At 43.3% G+C, this 18,592-nt stretch overlaps 1 protein-coding gene and 1 pseudogene across 2 annotated transcripts in view; one reads left to right on the top strand and one right to left on the bottom strand.

Annotated features, from left to right (window-relative positions):
* Positions 1-18,592, top strand: part of NELL1 (neural EGFL like 1) — an 805,991-nt gene that overhangs the window by 45,268 nt on the left and 742,131 nt on the right. The window lies entirely within an intron of this gene.
* On the bottom strand, positions 7,411-8,277 carry LOC112934716 (inorganic pyrophosphatase-like; annotated as a pseudogene).

Below are 18,592 nucleotides of genomic sequence, written 5' to 3'. Positions count from 1 at the left end.
AGTTCGTTTCTCAGAGTTAGGAGTCTTCATGTTATGCCTCCCTTCCTGATATTTCCCACACATTTCTTCTCCCTTCCCTTATATTCCCTTTCACTATTATTTATATTCCCCAAATGAATGGGAACATACACTGTTTGTCCTTCTCCGATTGATTTACTTCACTCAGCATAATACCCTCCAGTTCCATCCACGTCGAAGCAAATGGTGGGTATTTGTCGTTTCTAATTGCTGAGTAATATCCCATTGTATCCATAGACCACATCTTCTTTATCCATCATCTTTCGATGGACACCGAGGCGCCTTCCACAGTTTGGCTATTGTGGACATTGCTGCTAGAAACATCGGGGTGCAGGTGTCCCGGCGTTTCATTGCATCTGAATCTTTGGGGTAAATCCCCAACAGTGCAGACTTACTTAGCTTTGAGAGCAGACATGGGACAAGGTGGATGTCTCAGGCCATAGTTAGCATCAGGGACTGTGGTGGGCAAGAGATTATTAACATCTTTCAGAAAACAGCAAAGGAAAATCTAATTTTCCTGGGTTAATTTTTCTCTTTTGTAAATTGAGATATAATCAACATCCAATAAAATGAACAGATCTTAGTTTAGTTTGGTGGCTTTTTACAATTGTATTCACTCAAAACCATCACCTACAAACAAGATACAGAAATTTCCATTAACACCCTCACACTCCCCAGCCCGTCCACTGCTTAGCTTTGCCTGTCTTTGGACTTGAGACAAATAGAATCATACTGCGTGTATTTTTTGTATGTGGTTTCATTTGCTCAACATAATATTTTTGAGACTCAGCCATGTTGTTGCATGTACGAGTGGTACATTTTTATTGCCAATTAGTCTTCTTTTGTATGAACATGTTTTCCTTTCTTTTGGGTAAATATCTAGGAGTGGAATTTCTGGGTCAGAGGGTAAGTGTAAAGTTTAAAGAAACCACCAAGGAATTCTCTGAGGTGATTGTTCATTTTACTATCCCATCAACAAAGTATGAAAGGTCTGGTGGCTCTGCACCCTCACCAATATTTAGTATTATTAGTCTTTTTGCTTTTAGCAACTAATGTGTATTTAGTTGTGTCTTACTGTGGTTTAAATTTGCATTTCCTTGATGACTAATGATGCTGAGTACGTGTGTGTGTGTGTGTGTGTGTGAGTGTGTGTTTCTTATACCTTTGTGAACTATTAAGGTCTTTTAGCCATCACATTTAAAAAAAATTATTGACTTGTTGGAGTTCTTTATATATTCTGGTTATAAGCTCTTTGTCAGATACACGCACTGCAGATATTTTTCTGCCAGTCTCTGGCTTATCTATTCATGTTCTTGTGGGTGTTTTCATGCGCAGAAATTTTAAATTTTGATGAAGCTCAAGATATTATTTTTTTCTTCCGTTTTGTTTTTTGTGTCTTATCTAAGAAATCCTTGCTTACTCTCAAGTTATGAGGAAATTTTATCTTCTAGGAACTTTATGGTTCCAGCTTTTATGTGTAGGTCTGTGATGCATCTTGAATTAATTTTTGTGTGTGGTGTGAGATAAAAGTTGAGGTTCATTAAAAAAAACCAGATATCTACATATTCTGTTATCATTTGTTAAAAACACTTTTCTTTTCCTCCTACATTGACTTAGTGACTTCATCAACGGTCATTTGACTACGTATGTCTGGGTCTATTTCTATATTCTCCATTCTGCTCTACTCATCTATAGTTTTATTCTTAGGATGAGGCCATATACTTTTTTGATCACTGCAGCTTTATTGTACATCTTTTTTTCATTGTTAAGTCTTGAAATCAGATAGTTTAGTAATTCCAGCTTTGTTCTTTTCTTCATTATTGCTTGGTGATTCTAGTTCCTTTTCATTTCATTTCATTTCATTTCATTTCATTTCATGTTATTATTTTATGTTTTTTACATTTTTAAAATTTATTTTTTATTTTTTTAAAGATTTTACTGATTTATTATAGAGAGAGAGAGAGAGAGAGAGAGAGAGAGAGAGACAGGCAGAGGGAGAAGCAGGCTCCATGCAGGGAGCCTGATGTGGGACTGGATCCGGGTCTCCAGGATCATGCCCTGGGCTGCAGGAGGCGCTAAACCACTAAGCCACCTGGGTGACCCTACATTTTTAAATTTAAATTCAATTTGCCAACATACAGTATAACACCCAGTGCTTATCTCATCACATGTCCTCCTCCGTGCCCGTCACCCAGTCACCCCATCCCCCCACCCACCTCCCCTTTGTTTGTTTCCCAGAGTTAAGTCTCTCATAGTTTGTCTCCCTCTCTAATTTTCCCCACTCAGTTCCCCTCCTTTCCTCTATAATCTCTTTCACTATTTCTTATATTCCACGTATGAGTGAAACCATGTGATGATTGTCCTTCTCCAGTTGACTTACTTCACTCAGCATAAGACCCTCCAGTTCCATCCATGTTGAAGCAAATGGTGGGTATTCATGGTTTCTAATGGCTGAGGAATATTCCATGTATACATAGACCACATCTTCTTTATCCATTCATCTTTCGATGGACACCAAGGCTCCTTCCACAGTTTGGCTATTGTGGACATTGCTGCTGTGAACATTGAGGTGCAGGTGTCTACGTTTTTCACTGTATCTGTATCTTTGGGGGTAAATCCCCAACAGTGCAATTGCTGGGTTGTAGGGCAGGTCTATTTTTAACTTCTTGAGGAGCCTCCACACAGTTTTCAGGAGTGGCTGCACCAGTTGCTTTCCTGCCAACAGTGCAGGAGGGTTCCCCTTCCTCCACATCCTCTCCAACATTTGTTGTTTCCTGTCTTGTTAATTTTCCCCATTCTCACTGGTGTGAGGTGGGATCTCATTGTGGTTTTGATCTGTATTTCCCTGATGGCCAGTGATGCGGAGCATTTTCTCATGTGCTTGTTGACCATGTCTATGTCTTCCTCTGTGAGATTTCTCTTCATGTCTTTTGCTCATTTCATAATTGGATTGTTTGTTTCTTTGCTGTTGAGTTTAATAAGTTCTTTATAGATCCTGGATACTAGCCCTTTATCTGATATGTCATTTGCAAATATCTTCTCCCATTCTGTAGGTTGTCTTTTGCTGTGCAGAAGCTTTTTATCTTGATGAAGTCCCAGTAGTTCATTTTTGCTTTTGTTTCTCTTGCCTTCATGGATGTATCTTGCAAGGAGTTGCTTTGGCCAAGTTCAAAAAGGGTGTTGCCCGTGTTCTCCTCTAGGATTTTGATGGATTATTGTCTCACGCTTATATCTCTCATCCATTTTGAGTTTATCTTTGCATATGGTGTAAGAGAATGATCTAGTTTCATTCTTCTGCTTGTGGCTGTCCAATTTTCCCAGCACCATTTATTGAAGAGACTGTCCTTTTTCCAGTGGATATTCTTTCTGCTTTGTCGAATATTAGTTGACCATAGAGTTGAGGGCCCATTTTTGCATTCTCTATTCGTTCTATTGATCTATGTGTCTGTTTTTGTGCCAGTACCACACTGTCTTGATGACCACTCATAGAGCAATTCAGCAATGTGGCAGGAGACAAAATCAATGCCCAGAAGTCAGTGGCATTTCTATACACTAACAACAAGACTGAAGAAAGAGAAATTAAGGAGTCAATTCCATTGACTATTGCACCCAAAAGCATAAGATACCTAGGAATAAACCTAACCAAAGAGGTAAAGGAACCCTAAAAACTACAGAACACTTCTGAAAGAAAGTGAGGAAGACATAAAGACATGGAAAAACATTCCATGCTCATGGATTGGAAGAATAAATATTGTGAAAATGTCTGTGCTACCCAGGGCAAGTTACACATTCAGTGCAGTCCCTATCAAAATACCATGGACTTTCTTCACAGAGTTGGAACAAATCTTAAGATTTCTACAGAATCAGAAGAGACCCTGAATAGCCAGAGGAATGTTGAAAAAGAAAAACAGTGCCGGGGGCATTACAATGCCGGATTTCAAGCTGTGTTACAAACGTTTTCATTTTAATTTACATTTCAGCATCAGCTTTTTAATTTCTTCAAAAAAGTCTACTGGGGTTTTGATGTGGATTGTATTAAATCTGTGTATCAATTTGGGATAATGCATATCTTAAAAATACTGAGTTTTCCATGAATCAATCAATGAACATTATATATCTCTGTATCAGTTTAGGTTTTTAAATCTCTTTCATCATTATTTTATAGTTTTTGGTGTAAGGGTGTTACACATCTTTCATTGGATTTATTCTTTGATGTTAGAATTTTTTTCTACCTTAAATGTAACATTGTATAGCTTTTATGTTTATTTGTTGCTGTTTTGTAGAGTTGCAATTAACTTTTACATATTGATTGTGTATCAGGAGACCTTGGTAAATCTACTTACTCTGTTATTTTCTTTCACATATTCTATTAGGTTTTGTTTTTGTTTACAATGATGTCATCATTGTTAAGGGCAATTCAACTTCTTTCTTTTCAGTTTTTAAAAAAATATTTTTTAAATTTATTCATGAGAGACAGGCAGAGAGATAGGCAGAGGGAAAAGCAGGCTTCCCATGGGGAGCCCGACATGGAACTTGATCCCAAGACCCTAGGATCACACCCTGGGCCAAAGGCAGGTGCTCAATTGCTGAGCCACCCATGTTTTCAGTGTTTTGTCTTTGGTTTCCTTTCCTGTTTTATTGCACCAATTAAAAGTTCTAATACAATGCTGAAAAGAAGGGATGCTGAACATTTTTGGCTCAATCTTAGAAGGAAAGCAACATTTTACCATTAAATATGATGTTACCTGGAGGTTTTTTATATACTTATTTATTTTGTAGATGCCCTGTATTAGAATGAGGAGGTTGTCATCTATCCTCATTCGCTAGGAGTTTTTTTGTTATTTATTTTATTCATTCATTAGAGGCACAGAGAGAGAGAGAGAGGCAGAGACACAGGCAGAGGGAGAAGCAGGCTGCATGCAGGGAGCCCGACGTGGGACTTGATCCCAGGACCCCAGGATCACACCCCTGGCTGAAGGTGGCGCTAAACCGCTGAGCCACCAGGGCTGCCCTCTAGGAGTTTTTTTTTTAATTGAAGTATAATGATATGTAATATATTAGTTTCAGATGCACCTGATTCAATATTTGTATATATGATCACCTCAAGTCCAGTTAACAACTGTCACCATAGATAGTTACAAAAAATTTTTCTTTTCTGGTGATGAGAACTTTGAAGATCTACTTGCTAAGAGCTTTTTCCTCCCTATCATCACGAATGGTTGTTGCATTTTTGCCAAGTGCTTTTTCTGTATTTATTGGGATGATTGGGTGCCAGCTCCACTGTCGTCAGCTTTGGGAGCAGCTATTTCAGCAGCAGGACTGTGGGAAGTCAAAAATTTATAAACATGTCTTATACAAACAGTAAAGAGAAACTGATGCTTCTTTGAGAGTTTTCCCTATGAAATAAAGGTATAACTGGCAAGACCACAGTATTATTCTTTACCTAAGTTATTGCCCTTTAAACGGAAGATTTCGGAGTTATGTCCCATTCCCCAGAAATTACCATGGCTTTAAGATCTTACTGTTAACCGTGTCTGGGAGAAGTGACAGGAGAAGGTGGGCATGGCACGATGCTTGGAATGGAAAGTGTAAAATGAACAGGGGACACAGAGACCCTTTCTCCCATTTCAGTCAGTGATCTTAATATAGGACAGTGTGGAGCAAACAGGAATAAGGGAAAATTATTTTCCAGTTTAGTTATGAAATGGAAAGAGAGCCTCAAAGTGCTTTAAACAGGTTCTAGCCCTGAGGCTCAGATGCGTCTCAGTCAGAGAAGTATGACGGATTTAGTTTTGATCACCCAGCCTCTCTCTTGTGATGGTAGGGAACCCACGGAGAATGAAGGAGGTGCTGAAGGGCTGGATAAATATCTATTATTATTATTATTATTATTTTAATGGAGAAGTTGTGGATTCTAGAGAGCATAGTTTAGTGAACTTAATATCTCTTCTTGGCAAAATTCTAGGTTTCTTTTTTAATTAAATAGATGGGAACATAAGAAGAAAAATCGTTGACTCCCTGGAGCTGATTCAAAAATCCATTCAAATGTCACCTTCCTCTGATGGCTTCTTGGACCCTGAAAGGCAGAAATCAGTTCAGTTTGGTCTCTGTGCTCCCCTATTAATTATACTTTAACTCTAGCCCTGGCCACATATTTTTTTGTAATTTGTGTCCTTGGCTGTTGGTCTCCTTTACTAGACTACCTCTTTAGAGGCCAGAGCCAAGTTTATTCTCTGTTATCTCTGAGTTTAGCACAGTGCCTGGAACTCTGAGGGTGCACATAAATGTCTGTGTGATAAATGAAATGATAGGACCTGCCAAAATCACATTTTTAAAAGAATCTTATGTACCAGCCAAACTTTTGTACTTGTAATAGATCAATAGCCAACTCAGGGCTTTAGTAAAAAGGAGAAATTTAATTGGCTTATGTAACCAAAGTTAGGGATAGAGGTGGCTTGTGTTTTCCTGGATTAAAGAGCTCTATTGATGTCATAATGACTTCATCTCACTTTCTCCCCATCTCTTAGCTTTGCTCTGTTTTGGGCTCGGTGTATTTAAGTAGGCTGCTCCTCTGGGGAGCAGGGTAGGGTGGTCCCTAAGACCCCGGGCTTATATCATAGTCTTCTCAGAGCTTCAGTGGAAAGGTGCCTCTTTTTTTTTTTTTTTTTTTTTTGTCAATAAGTAAAACAAAAATTTTGGAACTATGTCTCATTGGACTGTCATGGGTTATATACCCATCCCTGAGCCACATGGTGTGTTCAGGAGGATGCATGATGCTGATTATGCAGGCCTAGGTCACACATCTACTCATGCCATTGTGAGTATAGTCAACACCTGAACCATATAGATAGAGGGTTGGTGAGTGGGGCTTCTCCAAAGGAAAACCATGGTGTAGTTACTAAAAAAGGAAGTGCATGATGAGCAGAAAAAAAAATCCAGTTACCTCTGGCTTCTTGACCAGTTTTATTCATTGTTATATTGCAGACAAGTATACTTTGATTTTGGTGGGGCCTTTAGCATAGTCTCTCTAGATAGTCTTTGGGCAAGATCATTAAATGTGAGCTTGTGGATAAAATAGGTGGATTTTTTTTTGAAGTTTTCACTGAATAATTTTATTTTTTAACACATGGTAAAAATATACATCCAGTATTCATTCATCTTGCACATTTATTCACAAATGACTTCCAAATTACACCTGCTTTGATATTGAAGAATGTACGAACAGTTATCTTAGTTGAGATATGAAGAATGCTTTTAGATATGCACCATTCTGAATATATTGGCCACAGCAGAATTTTGTTAGATTAGTTCTATGAATTTAAAGGTTTGAAAAGCTACTACTTTTGCATCTAATACTGCAGCAATATCAGCTTGTATTCCACAGAATATTCCTTAGTTTTTCTGGTGATGGAACTACTTATCCACATCTGTTGGTACCGTGCAGGCAGATTGGCACGGTGGTGGTGAAGCATCCACAACGGCTTCGGCAGCATCAAGATCACACTTGAAGGGCCTCTCCGACACCATAGTATTCATGCAACTGATTCCCTTTCCACGATTTTCTTCGTCACTGATGCTCTCCAACGGTTATGAGTGCTTTTAATAATATCAGTTGCAAAATCCTTATCTTTAAATTCTGCATTGAGAGCAAACTGACTCTCTGGTTTTCCACCAGGAACCTTGTACCTTCTAAACCAGTCCACAGTAGCTTCCAGGTGGCCAGGTTTCAGCCACTTGACATCATTAATTTCATTGTAATTGGCTGCATCAGGATCATCCACGTTAATGGCAATGACTTTCCAGCCGGTTTCCCCTTCATCAGTCATAGCCAGTATGCCCAGAACTTTCACCCTAAGTATTTCACCTCTTGCACATACCTTACTTCCAATTTCACACACATCAATGGGGTCATTGTCACCGCAACAACCAATACGTTTGTCATTGTGTCCTGGGTCTTCCCAAGTCTGGGGGATGGCACCATAGATCCAGATATATCCTGTATAAGGGAACAAATTTGCAACATAATGGAGTTTTCCTTTTTCACATCTTGTAATTGGGTTTAGAGGGTCCTTTGTAGCTAATCTCCATTTTTGCATTAGACCAGTGTGATGCTTCAACTACCATGTGGAAAATGTGCTTATCTGCATAAATCAGAACAACATGAAATGGAGATATATATTGTTCTTTTTCATTTTTGAGGAAGTCTCGGTACTCGAGTGTGAAGGGTGCAGCGTGCTCCTTGCTGCTGAAGCTGCTCATGGTGCCGATGCCTGGCCGCCGCCACAGAGCCACAGAGCCACTAGCCACAGAGCCACAGAGCCACAGAGCCACTAGCCACAGAGCCACAGAGCCACAGAGCCACAGAGCCACAGAGCCATAGAGCCATAGAGCCACAGAGCCACTAGCCACAGAGCCACTATCCATAGAGCCACAGAGCCACTAGCCACAGAGCCACAGAGCCACAGAGCCACAGAGCCACTAGTCACAGAGCCACAGAGCCACAGAGCCACAGAGCCACAGAGCCATAGAGCCATAGAGCCACAGAGCCACTAGCCACAGAGCCACTATCCATAGAGCCACAGAGCCACTAGCCACAGAGCCACAGAGCCACAGAGCCACTAGCCACAGCCATAGAGCCACAGAGCCACAGAGCCACAGAGCCACTAGCCACAGAGCCACTAGCCACAGAGCCACAGAGCCACAGAGCCACAGAGCCACAGAGCCACTAGCCACAGCCATAGAGCCACAGAGCCACAGAGCCACAGAGCCACTAGCCACAGAGCCACTAGCCACAGAGCCACAGAGCCACCAGCCACAGAGCCACTAGCCACAGAGCCACAGAGCCACAGAGCCACTAGCCACAGCCATAGAGCCACAGAGCCACAGAGCCACAGAGCCACTAGTCACAGAGCCCCTAGCCACAGAGCCACTAGCTTGCATGCAGCACCAACTGACAAGGAGAAACCCCCGTGCCTGTGCACCACGGTGACTGGAGTTTGGTGGATTTATAGTTGCTTGAACAAACATGCCCTAAAAATGTTGATTCATGAATCAATGTTGACCTAAAGGGTGGTCCCCAGGGCCATGCTGTCTGATTTTGTATGTAATTCTTTCTGGGCTGGCATTTTTCTTTTTTTAAATTTTTATTATTTTTTAAAGATTTTATTTATTTATTCATGAGAGACACAGAGAGAGACACACACACATGCACACACACACACACCCAGGCAGAGGGACCCAGGATCATGCCCTGAGCCGAAGGCAGACGCTCACCGCTCAGCCACTGGTATTTTTCATCAGTGACTTCGACGAAGGCATCATGGATTACTTATCAAACCTTTAGGCTAATGGCTCCTGGAATTTTGGGTTTCACAATTTGGTAAAGTTGCAGAAACAATTTAGGAACTGATGCAGGGGGGATCCCTGGGTGGCTCAGCGGTTTAGCACCTGCCTTTGGCCCAGGGCGCGATCCTGGAGTCCCGGGATCGAGTCCCACGTTGGGCTTCTGGCATGCAGTCTGCTTATCCCTCCTCCTGTGTCTCTGCCTCTCTCTCTTTCTCTCTCTATCATTAAATAAATAAATAAACCTTTAAAAAAAAGTGATGCAGGGTCTTCAACTTTTTATTTTTGCCATGTAGGGATGTGAATAATATTAACTTTCAGATCTTCATTTTGTCACTATTTTACTAAGAAGAGACATTGATTCCATCAAAAAAGAAAGGCCATGATCTCAATAAAGAGACTCCAAGAAACAGCCCTTCTCAAGAAAGGACGATCAAGTGCTTTATACTGATCTTAAAGGAAAATGGTGTATACGTGCACTGCACAAACAATTGCAACACAAAAATTCAGTTTTCAAAATTACAATGGACCTAATTTCTGTAATTTTCTCTATAGATTTGTCATTTAGGAGAGTTACATTCGACAGTGCATCATACATGGAGCTTTAATGTGGACTTCACTGTTTTTGTGAGAAGTTCAGAATCATAGCTCTACTGACAAAAATAGAAGAACCACCCCCTTTTGCTGTCTCACCCAATTCAGATATTTTGTGTTGCACCAAGGGAGATTGGGAAACAGCCCTCGGCCCCACTCCTAAGCTGTGTACATGCATCTCTCTGGCCTGACATGCCTCAGCCATTTCTGCTGCCTTCTTTTCCCCACAGGCCAGGGAAGAAGCTGCGGGTCTGGCAGTGGTGGAGGAGGAAGGAAAGAGGATGGGGTCAGCCCCTACCTGAGGTGCGCACGAGAAGGCCCTGATCATTTTGAGCAAAGCAGGCAGGAGCGCAGCTGAATGTTCAGGATGCTGCACACCAACAAAAAGGGAACCCACTTTTCCCCTGACCCCAAACAGCTCAGAACCCACTTGAAGACCCCTCGTGAGGAGCTGCTGCTGGAGGTGATGAGGTGCTGGGAGAAATCACTACTTCACTGGATGTCAGAAATGGGGCTCTCAGTAACTCCACAGGCTGGAGCCAGGAGCGATTGGACAGGATGGGATTTCATAGGGATTAATATAAAGTGCTTCCCCGTGGCGCAGAGCCTCAGCCACAGAACAAGCCTCTCTTGAGAGCAGTTCATGTGAGAAAGGCCTGGGGTTTTCCCACCGTCTTGAGTTCAGTATGAGCCAGAAGAATCTATGCCATCAGTCTTAGGCTACCTCAGTGGAACATGATGTCCAGATCGTGGGAGATAATGGTTGTGCAAGATGATGATGATGATGATTATTATTATTTTTATTATTTTTTGTGTGTGCAAGATTATTTTGAACCAGAAATTACTCTTTCCGGTGGGGGTTGCTCCTTGTGTTTTGTCATTAGCAGCATCCCTGGCCTGCACCCGCTTGATGCCAGTAGCACCTCCCCCTGAGTGTGACAACCAAAAATATCTTCAGATGTTGCCCAGTACCCTTCCAGACAGGCCAGAAATACCTCCGGTGAGAAACCATTGCTCTGGACTCTAGTCTGCCTGGACCACACGTCGAACTGTGTTCAGTTCTGGGCTCTCCACTGTATGGGGAAAATTCACAAACTGGATTAATTCCAGAGCAGTGGGACGTGCCAGGGTGAGGTGTGTAAAAGCCAGGCCATTAGAATTTTGGAGGATATTTCTTTAGACTGGATGACAAAGGACTGAAAGGATGCTCCATTTTTCCTTTCCATCCACTTTTTTACATGCTATTTTTTTGTAGCGATAAAATATATATAACATGAATTTTGTCATTTTAGCCCTTTTTTAAGTATACGGTCCAGTGGCATTAAATTACATTTACAATGTTGTGCAGTCATCACCTCTGTTTCCAAAATTTTTCATCACCCCACACGGAATCCACCCAGTTTTATCTCCTAGCCCCATCGCCGGGCACAGAGGGGCCTCTTCTAGCTGCCTTGCTGTGATCCAGCCTTGGATAAATCCCACCATCCATTCTCAGCAGGGATGGTGAGACTCAGCTGCTTATACAGGGTTTCAGCCTAGTCTCAGCTGGGCTCGATTTACCCTCAGGGCTTGTATATCCCACTTGGTTTCTGCCCCTACACTCCCCAGCAGCTGCTCCAAACCATTCCCTATTTTCCCCTTGGCCTACCCCCATCCTCCTTTCATACCACCTATACCTCACTATTTGCGTTTATCTAAAATGAATTTCTTAAGCTCTTTCTCCTGAAGAATTTTACCCTACGATCACCTGTCTTCTCTTCCTTTAGGCTTGGTCCTTCAGGCCATGTGATCCTGTTTCTTTCTCAAGCTAACTATCCCCCCTGAACATGTGGTCATGTGTCTTGCCTCCAGAACCTGGTGTGAGAGCCATGTCTTCCTTTTCTTGAAATTTTGGTATGCTCCTCCTGCTTCTTCTTAACATGGTATATTAGTTTGGGCTACTGTAACAAAATACCATAAACTGGGAGTGTTAAACAATAGAACTTTATTTCCCATAGTTTTGGATGCTGGGAAGTCCCAAGTTCAAGGTGACAACAGGGTTATGTTCTGGTGAGGATCCTCTTCTTGGCTTGCAGATGGCTAGTGTCTTGCTATATTCTCATATGGGGGGGGGTGATGTTGGGGGAGGTTGAGATTGAGATTGAAACTGCAAGAGCACAAGCTCTCTAGTCTCTTCTATAAGGTCACTAATCCCATCATGACCAGTCTCACCTTTGTGACCTTTTCTAAGCCTAATGATCTCCCAATGGTTCCATCTCCAGTTACCATCATGTTGGGGGTTAGAGCTTCAATATCTGAATTTTGGAGGGACACAATTCAGCCTATGACATATGCCTATATCTTTCTTTCCTAAAACCCTGAACAATCCCCTATCCTGATTTACCTCATATCATTGCCCATCTCCCTCTTTTTGGGTCCATATGCCAAAGTGTGGCCAACATAGTCTCTCTAGGACCCATTATGGCACTGCCCTATGCAGAGTGTGGCTTGGAGAATCAACTTCTTAGCATGACATTTGAGATCTCCCATGGATCTGGTTCCTACCCATTTTCTGTTCTCATCTCTTACATCCTTACTTTCCTGATTCTAAGCGTTGTCCGTCCTACTACTGACCTTTGCGTGTGTGTGCACTTTCTCATATTTCAAGTCTTTGCTCTTGGTGTTTTGTCAGCTAGAAATGCCCCATCTCCATTTCATCCTCTTTATCTTCTTCCATATGTACCACATCTTTTCTCGACCAATCGTGGATGACCTCAGCTTCAATTCAATGGGTTCTTTGTCCTGGGAGATTCAGCATATTCCTTTTTACTTTACTTAATCCACATTTTATTGTGGCTTCTTTTGTACTTTGTTCCTCTGTCTTCTGGGTGAGGGTGTACAGGCTTCCTGAGCATGGGGGCTCTGTTCACGTTTGGTTCTCCTTCAGGGCTTTGCACGCTTCAGAACCTAAAGCACACAAATTACTTGAGGAATGCAGGAGGTTTTAGATTTATCCTGTTGAGAAGAAGAGATCAACATAGGACCAACTAGCTGAAAGTTCTTTATTTTGATTTAAAATAAAGGACATTTTGAGTTAGGGCTCACCAGTAATGGGTGGGTTATCCCTGAGGGTGTTCAAACAGAAGCTGGCTCTATAATCTCTCTTAGAGAACATTTCTGGATTAGTGGGAGGTTGGGCCCAAGGTCCTCTTGGGCAGTGTTTCTTCATTTAGGCACTGCTGGTATTTGGGACTGGATAATTCTGTGTTGTGAGGGACTGTCCTGTCCCTAGACACTCTAGGATGTCTAGCAGCATCCTTGGCCTCTGCTAAGTAGATGTCAGTAGCACCTCCCAGTTGTAACAATTAAGAATATCTCCAAGCATTATTATATGTCCCCTGGGGGCAAAATCATCCCAGTTGAGGACCACTGTTTTAGGGTCCCTCCTCCTGGTGAGAATCTACGAATGTAACATTTTGTTCTTTAATTGTCTAGATAACAAATATCTTAAAATCAGTGGGAATTCTGTAGGTTGGGACAATGAAAGGGAAGTCACGAAAGGGAGATAAGAGAAGGAACTGATCTTTGTGGAACCTTCCATATGTCATGCCAATCTGTGAGCTTGGGAGTTTTATCCTGTTTTATGGATGAGGAACTTGAGGCTCAGAAAAGTCATGCAGCTGGTAAGTAGCACAGCTGGGTATCAAATGTGGACCTGCCTGAAAAACTCTCTCTTCTTCCCCCTTTCTCCCCTTGCTCTTACCTAGTGTATCTCTCATTGCTTTTAAACTCAGCTCTCATATTAATCTGCCTCCCTTTATATGCCCCACATTCAAAATTTGAGGGCGTTTTCATTAATTGCTTCCTTGAAGTTTGGCACTTTGGCTCAGTGCTTCTTCCCCTTAGGCTGACCCAGAGTCTCAGGTATTCAGAGCATCCACGGTCCTCATGGAAGAAGTCCGCATTGGAAGTAGGAGAAGGACTAAAGAGTCCCACCCACTGCACACTTTGTTTCAGGGGTCCCAGTTATCCTTGCTTTGCCCAGAATCCACAAAATCTCGCAAGAAAATACCCTATCTCCTGTGAGAGCTTAACCCTCTAGACCTAGAAGCTCAAACCCTTCCCAAAGGCCTGGCGAGGAGGGAGCAGCCCTCATTCTCTACCTTCAGGCTGCCATTACAGAAAAAAGAATCTCTTCTTTCTTTTCTTCCTCAGTGGCCAAGCAGAAGTCTCAGAACATAGCGTGGCTGTATGGTGTGGGGTGAGGAGACAGCGTGCTCAAGGCATCTGGGTCTCTTCTCAGCAACCACCATGCCCTCTACACAAATGAAAACGGAGGCTTAACACTCAAATTGAGAAATGCCAGCCATCAGTGGAAGGTTTTGGGTGGAGTGCACGTAGTTGTAGTCTCAAGTGTGTTTGACTCATCCTTTTGGTTGAATTGATGCGTGTGGCCAGTTCTGTGCTGCTCAGGCTGGGTCTACAATGCTGCGGGTGAGCTACTGCTAACGTTGTGAATGGGGAGCCCCAGAAACATTTGGGTGCACACTGGAGTGGGCTCAAATGCAGATCAGTCTCATGTCCCACACCATGAGTCTCTAAGCTTTATCTGGAAAAGTCAATCTGAAGAATGTTGTACTTTGCCCTGTAGGCCTGGGTGGGAGAAGAAGGTGAGTGGAGGGTGGAAGGTAGTGCCCAGCCTGTGGAGGAGACACATTAGAAATTGTCTGCTGGCTCTATCGCTCAAGGCCTTGGGACTTGCCCTTTGAGATCTTTTGAGTTACAAGTCAAGATTTGTCATTAATACTGCTATGTACGCAGCTTGTTTGGGAATCTCTTTATTTTTCTTCCCTTTTACCACTAAACCTAAAGTTTGAGGTCTAATCCCATTTGACAGTGTCTGTTAAAGATTTAAATGCTGCTGCCATTTGGCCTCTTTCAGATACCAAGTCTGAAGGAAGGGAGGCTCGGCCCAGCCTCTCCAAGTGGTCCGCTTCTCAGAGCTCCAAACACTGTGATTGTGCATTATCTTGTGAAAATAAAAAATTCGCTTTTTCATGAGTGTTCAAGCTGCCACCGTGTTTATCTGCCAAATATTCAGACTCGTCTTGCTGTACAGACTGCAAGCATGTCTGGCATATCAGTGGAGGCGTAGGGCGCGGAGTGGGTGGTGGAAGACGAATTTTAGTTTTCATCCTCACTTCCCCACCTTTGGGTTGCCCAAGGTCACGAAGTGTCAGTAGGTGGCGAGGTGCAGGTCCTTGCAGATAAGATGGTGTGATGACAGTCACCTCCTCAGAGATCCTGGTCTCCCCCAAGGAGCCGGTCACCCAGGCTTTGGCTGGTTCTCGTGGGCACAAGGGGGCACCATTCAAGGTTGCCTGGTGTCTGGAGCACCTGGGTGCAGTTAAAAGACAATGTAGACCCATAATTCCCCCAAATTAGTTCTCACTATGCATTTTGCCCAGTACACACAAGAAAACAACATATGCTGAAGCTTTTGCATTCTGGTTTGCCTGATGGTACCCGGGTTCATCTTCTGGAGGAGTGTTAGAAACATTTTGCAGCCTTAGCTTAATCTTGGCTTTTTTTTTTTTTTTTAATTTTTGTTTTTGTTTTTGTGGTCAAGCTCCACAGACAAACCCACAACTTTGGAAGTTTGGCAAATTGCCCCTCTGTGGAGGTCTCAATCTCCATCCCTCCGGTTCTAGGCGAGCAGCGACTTTAAAATGTCTTTTGGCACTTGCATATTTTGAAATAAACTCTGGGAAACAAAAAAAAAAATTGTGTTTGGAAGGGAACGTGGAAGCCGGCTGGTTTTCTATGTGTGATAGAACAAGATGCTCAGAGATTTGCTTTCAAAAATGAAACCTTGAAACTTGAAGTCTGACATCCCTGGGGCCACATGATAAATGCTGATGGTTTTGCAGAGCCACGCGTTCCTTTCCTTCCCTTTTCACATTTATTTCTTTGAAAGTCATGCCAGAGCCTGAACTTGGGAGGGACCTGGCAGACTCTGCTGGGGAGAGGAAAGTTCTCAGAGGAGAACTTTGTGGGTGCTTTAAATGTCTTGCCAGGTGGGTGCAGTGACGTGAGTGATTTTCAAGACGTCAAGTCACACACTCGGGGCGCTGGCTTGTGGTTCTGATTGTGTCTCTTTGAGTCAGTTGTTTGATGGGTTGTTTCAAGCCAGTTTCCTGGGGAGCAGAGCGCCCTTTGGTGTTTTGATTTGTTCCCTAATTGTTTGGAAATGTCCTCATTAAAAGACAAAGTAAACACGGTTTCAGGTGTGCTGAAGGCAGGAACTGGGAGGTGGCGGGAGGGGGACTGGGAGGGGGTGTTGGGGAGGACGCATGTGGTCCTTCTTGGAGATGAAAGCCCGTCCCAGAAACAAAGGCTGTTGGAAAGACACAAGCTCTTTGTACCCTGAGCACGTCTGCTGTTACGGATGAACCCTCTCCAATGGCTGCTATCACACTTGTCATATTTTATTCATGAGTTGTGGTGTGCCTGGATGAAATAAGAAAAGCAAAGCTCCAAATCATAATTATGGCATAAAAAAAGATAAAATAGTTATTATTGTGACACTTTTGAAGAATTCTTAAATCTCTCCAACAATTCACTTGGAAAAGTTGCACAGAACGACTGGGTGTGTGGCACGTATTTATGCAGGTTGGGGCTCCCGGGCTCAATGACACCCCCCCACCCCCCCCTTGACAGACTCTATGCATAGAGTGAACAAGAGCATAATCGAGGAAAGGGGGCTACGTCAGTAGTTACACATAAAGAGAAATGCTGACAGGCATCTTTGCATGGATCATGCTCATATTATTACTCTGTGGTTGATCAAAATATTGTACAGTTGCTTCTTTCATTTTTATCATTTCTTGCAAAAATAGAATATGGGGTCTGGATTGTTTGGTACCCCTGAAAGGAGGAGATTTGGGGGTAACAGAAGCCAGAAACGCCCATTTACGAGTATACCTATACCCTGTCGATGTTGTGGGACAGCAACAAAGAGTTTAAGAAGTTGCTGGTTTACGTCGTGAATTTGAAAAAGTGAGATGAAACACTTTTTAAGGAAGATGTTTCAACCTCTCTCTCAAAAAAAAAAAAAAAAAAAGGCCAACTGTTGTTCCTGAGGCTTCCTCTGCTGACACAGGGCTTAGTTGCTCCTCACTCACTCGCTCCCTGATTTATCCAGAGACACCTATGAACCCACACCATCCTTATGTTCGTGGCCTCCCATTCCTAGTCCGAATTATTTATGGATTCAGTGCAAGAAATTTATTCACTCGGGATTTATTTTCATCACACTGCGTTCTGTCCACCTGTTCACACTGCTAGACTGTCAGCTGCTTGAGAAAGCTGGTGAGAGGAAGCCACCCCAGTGTGCTGCTCACCTGGTGGTGACTGACCCCCTGGCACTCAGGGAAGAAAGTGACAGCGACAAACATCGCGCAGATGATTGCATGTATTTGTCATGTAGCTTCTGTGATAGAAGTAGGACTAGGTCACCATTTAATGGGAGAGAAAAAGAATTTCAGAGGGGTTAAAATGACTTAGTATCTCATTGACAGGACTGATGGCTCATTCCGAGCCTTTTGATCTCAAATTCTTCTACGACACAGGGCAGTGTTTTCCAATCTTTTCCATATCCTGGCGCACAAGGACAATGGCTGTATTTGTACATTGCAGTGGAGAAAAAGAGAGGGGCTGTCTTGTTCTGTTTTGCCAAAATCTGGCCACGCCGAGGGCTGAGAGGATCCAGGGCTAGGTGATTCTTGTCATCAGGGCCCCAGCATCAGCTGAGAAGCACCTGAGGGAGCCAGGAAGGGCCTGGGAGGGCTGGGGATGGAGGGCCTTCGTGTGGGGGCTGGGTATATGTAGAGTTTGGGGAATTAGCCCAAGCTGGAGACGTGCTGGGGAGGGGCCCCAATCCCACAAGCTTGGAGGGTCAGCCAGCTAACCGCTGAGTGGGGGAATGCAGCCACCTGGTGACTTGGTGCGCGGCTGTGCATTGATCCTCAGCGTCAGCATTCACTGCATTGTTGCCTGTGGGGATGGGAGCCCTATGCTGCCAGGTCATCTAAATTTTTACTGGAGATCTGGATTTTTATATGTGAACTCTCCCAACTTTTATACTGTTTTCTTAACACACACTGAAATCTCATAATTATGTCATAAGTGGTCTTAAATCAATAGTGCCTTAGAGTTACAACTGGTAGCTTTCTGTTTTTCTTTCTAGGGGGTGTAAGACAGTGGCGAACCTTCTAAACTGTGGCACCTTGGACTTGGTGAAATATGCCATGCTGGTTGGGAGAGTGATGCGTAGTGCGGGGGCTAAACCAACACGGTGACCACGCTCCATCCGGCCTGAGGCTGGTCACTTTGCCACTTTTGACCTGGAGCCAGGATATCAAGCAGGACCCAGTTCTCAGCCACGGCTACTTGTCGCAATCAGTTGCAAGACTTAAATAAATAAATCCTGACGCTGGGTCCACCTCAGACTATTTTTCCAGACTTTCTGGGGAGGGGAGTGGGACACCTTACAGGAGAAGGTGCCAGCTACCAAGCATTGGGAGCTGCAGGCATCGTTGGGAATGAGACACAGCAGCGTTGGTATTCAAGGCTTGGCAGGGCTTTCTCCAGCAATTCA

Source organism: Vulpes vulpes, chromosome 11 (assembly GCF_048418805.1).
Source record: "Vulpes vulpes isolate BD-2025 chromosome 11, VulVul3, whole genome shotgun sequence".
NCBI classification, from domain to species: domain Eukaryota; kingdom Metazoa; phylum Chordata; class Mammalia; order Carnivora; family Canidae; genus Vulpes; species Vulpes vulpes.
The sequence above is the reverse complement of the archived record's forward strand: the minus strand, read 5'-3'. Positions and strand labels throughout refer to the sequence as shown.